We start from the raw sequence: 8,452 nt of genomic DNA, 5'->3' as shown, positions 1-8,452 counted from the left end.
TAGTTGTGTTTGTTCCTTCCAAAGTCCAAGACCATCTGCTTTGTCTTCTTCACATTAATGTGAAGGTTATTCTTCCTGCACCAGCTCTCCAGGTGTTCCACCTCCTGCCTGTACTGGACTCATCCTTGTTTGTGATGCATCCCACCACCGCTGTATTGTCTTTGTCACTGAATTCTATTCATTTCCTATAGCCTAATCCTGACCCTTTCCCTAAACCTAACCAGGATAATCACTGTGAAAAATCACATCATGTTGCTGCTGATCTGTTTCATGTTGCTGCTGATCTGTTTCATGTTGCTGCTGATCTGTTTCAATGTTGCTGTGTTCATTCATACTCATCTGCTCACACAGACTCATGTTCGTGCTGCTGTTCGGTGTAATGTTTTTATGCTACTAGTGCTTAGTGTATTTTTGTCTAACTCTTGGATTTTATTACTATTTTTCTTTTACATTTTATACTTTTGTTGGATGTAATTGGGACCCTGTGTACATAATCTCCTTCCACCACATGTACCACATGTGGTGCGAATGAAAAATAATGAAACTTCTTGACTTGACGATACAAAGTCCCCAAAACGTACATTTACAAGCACGTGCGCGTGTGTGTGTGTGTTTATTGCTTTCAGTCTTTGGACTCTGGATGAACGATGAAAAGAGGTGAACTCAAGAGAAGATGCTCAAAAGATTACTTGGACATCTGGCACTGTGGCACATCACGCACACTGTCAGGCTCAGGAAACGTCAGGTGGGAACAAAACCTGTTTACCACTAGAATATGTAGAAAAACAACAAAATAATCAATTCAACTACTTTAAAAATGGACAGAAGAGTTCTTTTCTGGCTGCTCATCTCGGCTTCTCTTCTTGCTTTTGGTAAGTTTCCAACAACTTAAAAATTTTGAAATTTTCAGTTTCATTGTGCCTATTACAGGATGTGTTTGATTTCGTTGAAACAACAGGAATGGAGAGAAAAAAAAAGATTTTTTAAAACTTGGTGATGAGTTTTGACATTAGTTGATGAGAGTTACGTGACATGCATGATTAAAAATTAAAATGAGGCTGATGTCCAGGCCTCAATTAGATGGGGTCTGTGGAAGAAAAAAAAACGTTAAATTTTATGTATTATCTTTTTTTCAAATCTCTTGTTATTAAAGAAGCTAACTATAATGCATCCTTCACATTCTTTCAAAAGATTTTATGTGCAAAAATATACTTTTGTTGCATAAAAGTTTTCTTCACTTTTTAAATAATTCTTTCAAAGGAAATGCTTTCTATTTTTCAGATTTGCTCATTTTTCCTCCTGAACATCCAAATTGTAAAGTGTATTATAGAAGGCAGCATGATAATTTAACATTTTCTGTGTATTTTTTTTATTTTGCTTCAAGCTGAAAGCCAGCAGCAGAGGTGATCTCTCAGCTAATTAATGGCATGTGCTAAGCATGTGATCCTCACAGTCTGTCCAGTTGTTAAAGTCAAACATTCACCCACAGGTTGGATGCTCAGCGTTGACATGTTTGTAAATGAGGATCTGTCATGGGACTTTTATGATTGATGAGCAGTCAGTTTGTGAAACCTCCCATCAACTGGAACACTTTAGTACTCATCAACCATGTAGAGTAATCAGAGTACTTTCATTTGACTTGACTTTTTTGTTTGTTTTTGACCTCTTTTAAAACTGAGCGATCAGGTTCCTTCATCAGATCAACACAGAAACAAAAGGAAGAGCATCTCTGCCGTTTCACATTTAGTTTCCTGTGTGTTGCCTTTATTTTCCCAGCTCACAGTCAGTGTCAGAAAGACTGGAGGGAAAATGAGAATAAATGCTACTACTTTTCAAATGACACAAAGTCGTGGGCGGAGGCAAATGCGTTTTGTTTGGAGCGGAACAGCAACCTGATGAGCATTCAGGACGTCCAGGAGAGGGTGAGGAGCACAAACACTCAAAAGATTCCTGCAGCAAAACCACGTTCTCCTATTATAAACACTGTTTTTATTGTTTTCTTTCTATAGTTATGGGTGCGAACCCAAATCGGTTCTGCGATCCACTGGATGGGCTTGAACGACCTAATAGTAGAAGGTGTCTGGGAGTGGAGTGATGGGAGTCCTTTTATAGAATACTTATCGTATGTAACGTATAAACACAAATGCACTACGTTTCTTTATAACAGTCTTTTTATTTAAGCAGCAAAATAAACACACTCAAGCAAATAATGATTTAACGTGGAATATAATTCAAAGCTCTGACTCAGAAAAAATGAAATGTTCTGTTTTCTGAAGTTAATTACAACAAAATTCACTCTCACCTGTGTGTCAGGTACTGGATGCCAAACCAACCTGATAACTATGGCGGTGCGGAGCATTGTGGTCAGGTGGTCGGGTCCAACTTTGCACAATGGAACGACGAAAACTGCGACGTGAAGAGGAGATATATCTGCAAATACTTGAACCGTAAGTGAGCGTCTTTTTTCTCCCTTAATTACGCAGGTAAGAATAATTAGCATCATCTTCATCCTCATGTATTGACATTTATAATCTTATATAAATTTATGCAAAATTAGCAGTTGTTTATTAAACTTTTTGTATGTATTTTCATCAGTCAGAACGTGACGATCCGCATTAGTTGTGGTGTATTAATCAAGACAAGTCAAATTTATTTATTTAAAACAGCATCTGTTATCAAAGTGAAAGGTTTATATGTTCAGTCATCCAGGTAGATAACAACAACAACAAAAAAGGTTAAATCATGTCATCTAGACCTGTTTCTTTAAGTGAGAAACATTTCGTCCTCCATCCAGAGGACTTCGTCAGTCTGCGCCCAAAGTGCTTAACAATAAAATCACAGCATCAAGTAAAAAATAACAAGATATAATTGAAAGCATCAAAAATAAAACATCAAAACACAAACACTATGAGAAACAATGAGATACTAAATCAGATCGCACTGTGTTAAATGTCAGTGAATACAGGTGCATTTTCAGGAGAGATTTAAAAGCAGGGAGTGAAGTAGTCTGTCTAATGTTGAGGGGCAGATTGTTCCAGAGTTTAGGGCCAATAACTGAAAAAGCACGATCTCCTCTGAGCTTCAGCCTGGTTTTTGGTACAACCAAAAGCAGATGGTTAGATGATCTCAGCAACCGAGAGAGATCACATGGTTGAAGTAGGTCAGAGACGTATGAGGATGCAAGGCCATTAATGCACTTAAATGTCAACAGGATGATTTTAAAAACAATTCTGACACACACAGGGAGCCAGTGAAGGGAGGACAAAACCAATTAAATATGTTCAAACCTATGAGGTCCTGTTAATAGCCGAACTGCAGCATTTTGGATGAGCTGGAGACGTGAAAGGGAAGCCTGACTGACCCCAACACGCATTACACGTCCAGCTGGATTGTAAGTGATGAATACATGGACTATTTTTTTCAAGGTCAGATCTGGTCAGCTTGTACTTAAACTTAGCTATCTGCCTTAACTGGAAGAAGCTTTTCTTGAAGAACAGAGTTGATCTGTTTATTAAACTCAAAGTCTGAGTCTAAAACCATCCTGAGATTTGTAACAGACTGCTTAAGAAAAGGCTGAAGAGAGTAAAGATTTACCGCATCAGTGACAGCGATAGAGCTAAGGATAAACACAACTTCAGTTTTCTGATCATTAACACTTAAACAGTTTGAAGCCATCCATGCCTTGATATCATCGAGACATTTTAACAGAGGACGAATGGAGCAGGAACTGCTGAGTTTTAAGAGCAGATAGATCTGACAATCATCAGCATAACAATGAAACGAAAGACCATGTTTCCTCAGGATATACCCCAAGGGGAGCAGATACAATGAGAACAGAAGGGGTCCAAGAATGGAGCCTTGTGGGACCCCGCAGGAAAGAGGCACTGAAGCAGATAAACTATCACCAACATTAACACAAAAACTCGTTTCACTCAGATATGAACAGAACCATTCTAATGCTGCACCAGTAATCCCAACCCAGTGTTCTAACTGTGATATAAGGATACTGTGGTCAATGGTGTCAAAAGCAGCGGTAAGGTCCAGGAGTGCAAGGAGCACAACCTGACCAGAATAATTTGCTAGAAGAATGTTGTTACAGACCCTTATCAAGGCTGCTTTGGTGCTGTGTAGTTGTTTAAAACCAGACTGAAAACTCTCAAAAAAATCAATTTTCATTCCAAAAAATATTTGGTTGAATAAAAACTATTTTCTCCAAGATTTTAGAAAGAAAGGGAAGTTTTGAGATTGATCTGAAATTTGAACAAGTTGAAGGGTCGAGTCCGGGTGCATTACTTGAACACACTGACAGAAAACACGTTCAAACATTATTCCTAATCTTTTCAATGCAAGAGCTGCTGGGTTTTATTTGGTTTGTCTTTGTTGATGTTTTGTACTCGGTGTATTCTTTTTAATCTGAACCAATTTATCTTTTGTCCCAATTAACACAAATGACTAGCAAGCCTAAAAAGCTTAAACTTATAGTTTCGTTTTTCCAAGTGATACGATGTTTTGAGGAGGCCACGTGTTGAGAGTAAAAAACAAAATAAAATGATCACTTTTACATTAAAAGGATTTTATTGGAGTTAGAAGCCATTAATTAAATAATAAATTACAAACCATCTCAAACAGAACCTAGCCCCGCTCAAGACCGTCTCTTTATAATTATTATCTGCTTTGCAGCAAACCCTGCCCCACAGTGTGACCTATCCAACGGGTGGCACCAGTATGGCTCCAACTGCTACAAGCTTAAATCAGAAAGCAGGAAGAGCTGGACGGCAGCCAGACACGACTGCGTGCTGGAGGGGGCCGACCTGGTGTCCATCACCTCAGCAGACGAGAACACGTATGTGATGGGAAAACTGGGTACGACACATCTGGACCTCTGGATTGGCCTTTCCACGCTGGTGAGAAAAACATGCTGGGACAGTCGGAGCCTCTTGATTCAAATCATAAATATGAATGGTGAGGACGTGAAGGTGAACATGAGCTTTGTTCCTGCAGAAATGCAACAAGATTTCATGTCAGGTGGATCCTGGGCACAGCCAGTTTGGGTGGTCCGACGCCTTTCCGGTATCATACACCGACTGGGACGAGGGTCAACCTACAGTGTGAGATATCCTATTTTAATAGACAACATTCAAATTGGTATGAACTTTATCTGAAGCCTGTATTCTCTTCCAGTGATCCACAGGTCGGCTCGTGCGCGGCAATAATCAAAGATGCATCCGATTCATTTGGAAAGTGGAGGTCCCATTTGTGTCGATATGAGCGTCCGTACATGTGCAAACGTCCGCTCAACAGTAAGTTGAAGGTTTCATATGATCATTATAATTAAAGCGGACGCACTTTGTTTGGAGTCCTAACTGTTTCGACGACTCTCCCTGCAGCCCTCTGTCCTCCTGGTTGGCACAGCTTTGCCGGCAGCTGTTACTGGATGGTCAGTAACGTCAACCTGCTGACCACATGGCACGAAGCTTTGACCAAGTGCTCCAGTGTGCAGGCTCATCTGCTGATTATAAACAAGTAGGGGAGGAGCAAGACTGTGCGCATTTTCTTATTAAAGCCAGAAACATGTGGTTTGTGTGCTTTCTTACAGTGACACAAATGATGATCAGCATCACAAGTTTATGCTGGAAGAAATGTTATATAAGTCAATGTTATATTATGATTAATTTACTGCAATCATAGGCAAACTTTATCTTAATTTGAACTGTTAAACCACCTGTTCATCTCCCCATACACTTTGTCTAAATTAATCACCTCTCAGCTGTGGTTTGATTAGTGGTACTTTTAATAAATTCATGTGTCTCAGCGATAACAACAAAATTTTGTTTGGTTGCTGGTACCTGACACAAACTCTGTCGTTTGGTGCCACCTGTCTTTAGTGTCTAACTTGAGGAACCAGTTCAGTGATAGTTTAAAGGATGGAATTAATCCTTTTTTATTAATAGTGCAGAAAATGTGTTTAAGTTATTGTTTAAAAAGGCGATATCTTACTTTTGCCACTTTCTTTTTAAAATGCTAGTTTTGTCTTTACAAAAGATCCCAAACTCTAAATCTGCTTTGATGCTCATTATATGATTTAAAGGTGCTCATAAATAAACATAAATTATTATTCTGAACTATTTCAAAGTTAGTGCAGTTTGAAAGAGCTTACTCCAGTAGTTTTCCAGATGTGCTGATATATAACTCTGAAACGCAGGTACGCACTCAACGTAAACAAAGAGGTTGACTGTAAACTGTAAAAAAAAAATGACATCGCTGTTGTTGATGTATTTTCAGATACTTCGTCTGTTTCCTTAGGTAAAACAAAACCTGGAGGGGGAGTTAAAATCTGTGCACCAATTTTGCTTACACATTTTAAAAGATTATCCATCACTATTGTGCATATTTTGTTCGTCCATCCATCATTTTTACCCACTTGTTGTTTTTTTGCCCATCTTTAAGACATTGCGATGGGTACTTTTAGGAAACGCTAAACTAAACATGTGCGGTACGGTGCAGTGGTGTAGTCTACATTTTTGTAGTGGGTATACTGTGCTTAGAAACCAAAGTACACCAGTTAGTGCAATGTAATCATTAATTTAGTTTGATTTTTATGCATATTGAACATTTAAAAATTTCTCTGATGCTTTTATTTGAATAAATGCACAACAAACATTGTACAACAGTTGGCTTTGTACTAAAAACATAGAATTTATAAAACGGTATCAAAGCAAAACGTGTTCAAGTATTAAGTAGTAAGTACAGAAGTATTAATTATACAAAAAAACAGGTTGAACCAACTTAATGTGTCTTTAAAATGTTCCAAATGTGTAGACAGTGACACGAGCCCATGTCATGTATCACTGGGCACCTTTAAGTGGGTATACTGAAATTCCCAAGCTTTTCTAGTGGTTATACTCCGTATACCCGCGTATCACATAGACTACACCACTGGTTGGTAGAACTGTTGCCTCTCAGTGAGAAGGTGACTGGATCAAATCCCAGCTGGGGGCCTTTCTGGGTGGAGTTTGCATGTTCTCTCCGTGCATGCGTGGGTTTTTTCCATCTGCTCCGGTTTCCTCCCACAGACCAAAAACATGCATGTTAGGCTGATTGGTAACTTTAAAGTGTCTAGGCGTGAGTGAGAGTGAACCTGTAACCTAGAAAGAAAGAAGCGGGTCCAGATAATTGATGGATGGATGAATGGATAAACTAAAGAGTTGGAAAGTGATGCATAAAAGTGACCTTGATAGGTCTAAATAGTAAAACTCCTTGAAGAACAAAAAGCACCGCGATTTCTTTGTATCAAGCATCATAACTGCATCCAAGCAGCCTTCTACAATATTTCATCATGCACTGTTTGTCCTGTTCCTCTCACAGTCAGGAAGAGCAGTACTTCATAAACGGGAAACTTCCAGACTTTCACCAAGTGGACATTCCTGACATCTGGATCGGCTTATCCGGTGACTGCAGACTCTATTTGAACGTTTCATTTAAGAAACGACTTTTTTTTTTCTTAATGTACATTGCTAATATGCTGCTTTACTCATTTCCATGTTTGTTTGTTTTTCTCGTCACCAGATCAATACCAAGACGGGGATTTTAAATGGGTGGATAAAAGCGACACAACGTTTTCAAACTACGGTGCAGGTTGGCCCAGAAACACTGAAGGCCGCTGGGACTGTGGACAGATCTTTACAGGTACCGCCCACTTTACACCACTCTGATGATAATCAGAATATTTTTATAATTACGCTTTACAATGCTGAGCTTGTGTTATCTTGCAGGAAATTATGAAGGTAAATGGGAAACGACCAACTGCTTCAAGAGTCTGGGTTACATCTGTGAGTTGACAGGTGGACAGAACCCAAAACCAACAGCCACTCCAGGTCAGTCCAAGTTTACGCTCTTACCCTTTACGATGCAGCTCCAGCTCCATCAGTAACCCTTGTTTCATTCAGCTGGCCACTGTGACCGTGGGTACTTGCTGTTCAAGGACTTCTGCTATCATTTTGAGAACGAGAATGCAAAGAACTGGCACGATGCCGAGGCTCAGTGTGTGAGCGAGCGGGGTCATCTGGTCAGCTTCGAAGAACAAGAGGAACTGAGTTTCCTGACCGGTGAGCAGCGGAGAAATCAAGTGATCGCTAGCAGAGGAGCAAAATATGTAGCTGCCAGTTGTTGTTTTTTATATATGATATGCTTTTTTGTTGCAGCGCACATGCCAGGTGAAGCCTGGGTGGGTTTGAATGACATCGATGTTGAAAACCAGTTTGTGTTCACCGATGGAACGTCTCCAGTAAGAGAAGAAACTACTGTAGCAGCGATAGGAGTCATGCTGCGTTCTGACTATAAAGATGCTTGTTTACAAGTCAGAGCAGTCTTTCAGTCTATGCTGCTGGTTTCTGTGGATCTCAGGTCTTCCTCCCATGGGGGCCCAACCAACCAGACAACTGGCAGGGAAACG

Source organism: Nematolebias whitei, chromosome 18, assembly GCF_014905685.2.
Source record: "Nematolebias whitei isolate Nwh7 chromosome 18, NemWhi1, whole genome shotgun sequence".
In the NCBI taxonomy this organism is placed as follows: domain Eukaryota; kingdom Metazoa; phylum Chordata; class Actinopteri; order Cyprinodontiformes; family Rivulidae; genus Nematolebias; species Nematolebias whitei.
This window is presented reverse-complemented; position numbering follows the sequence as displayed.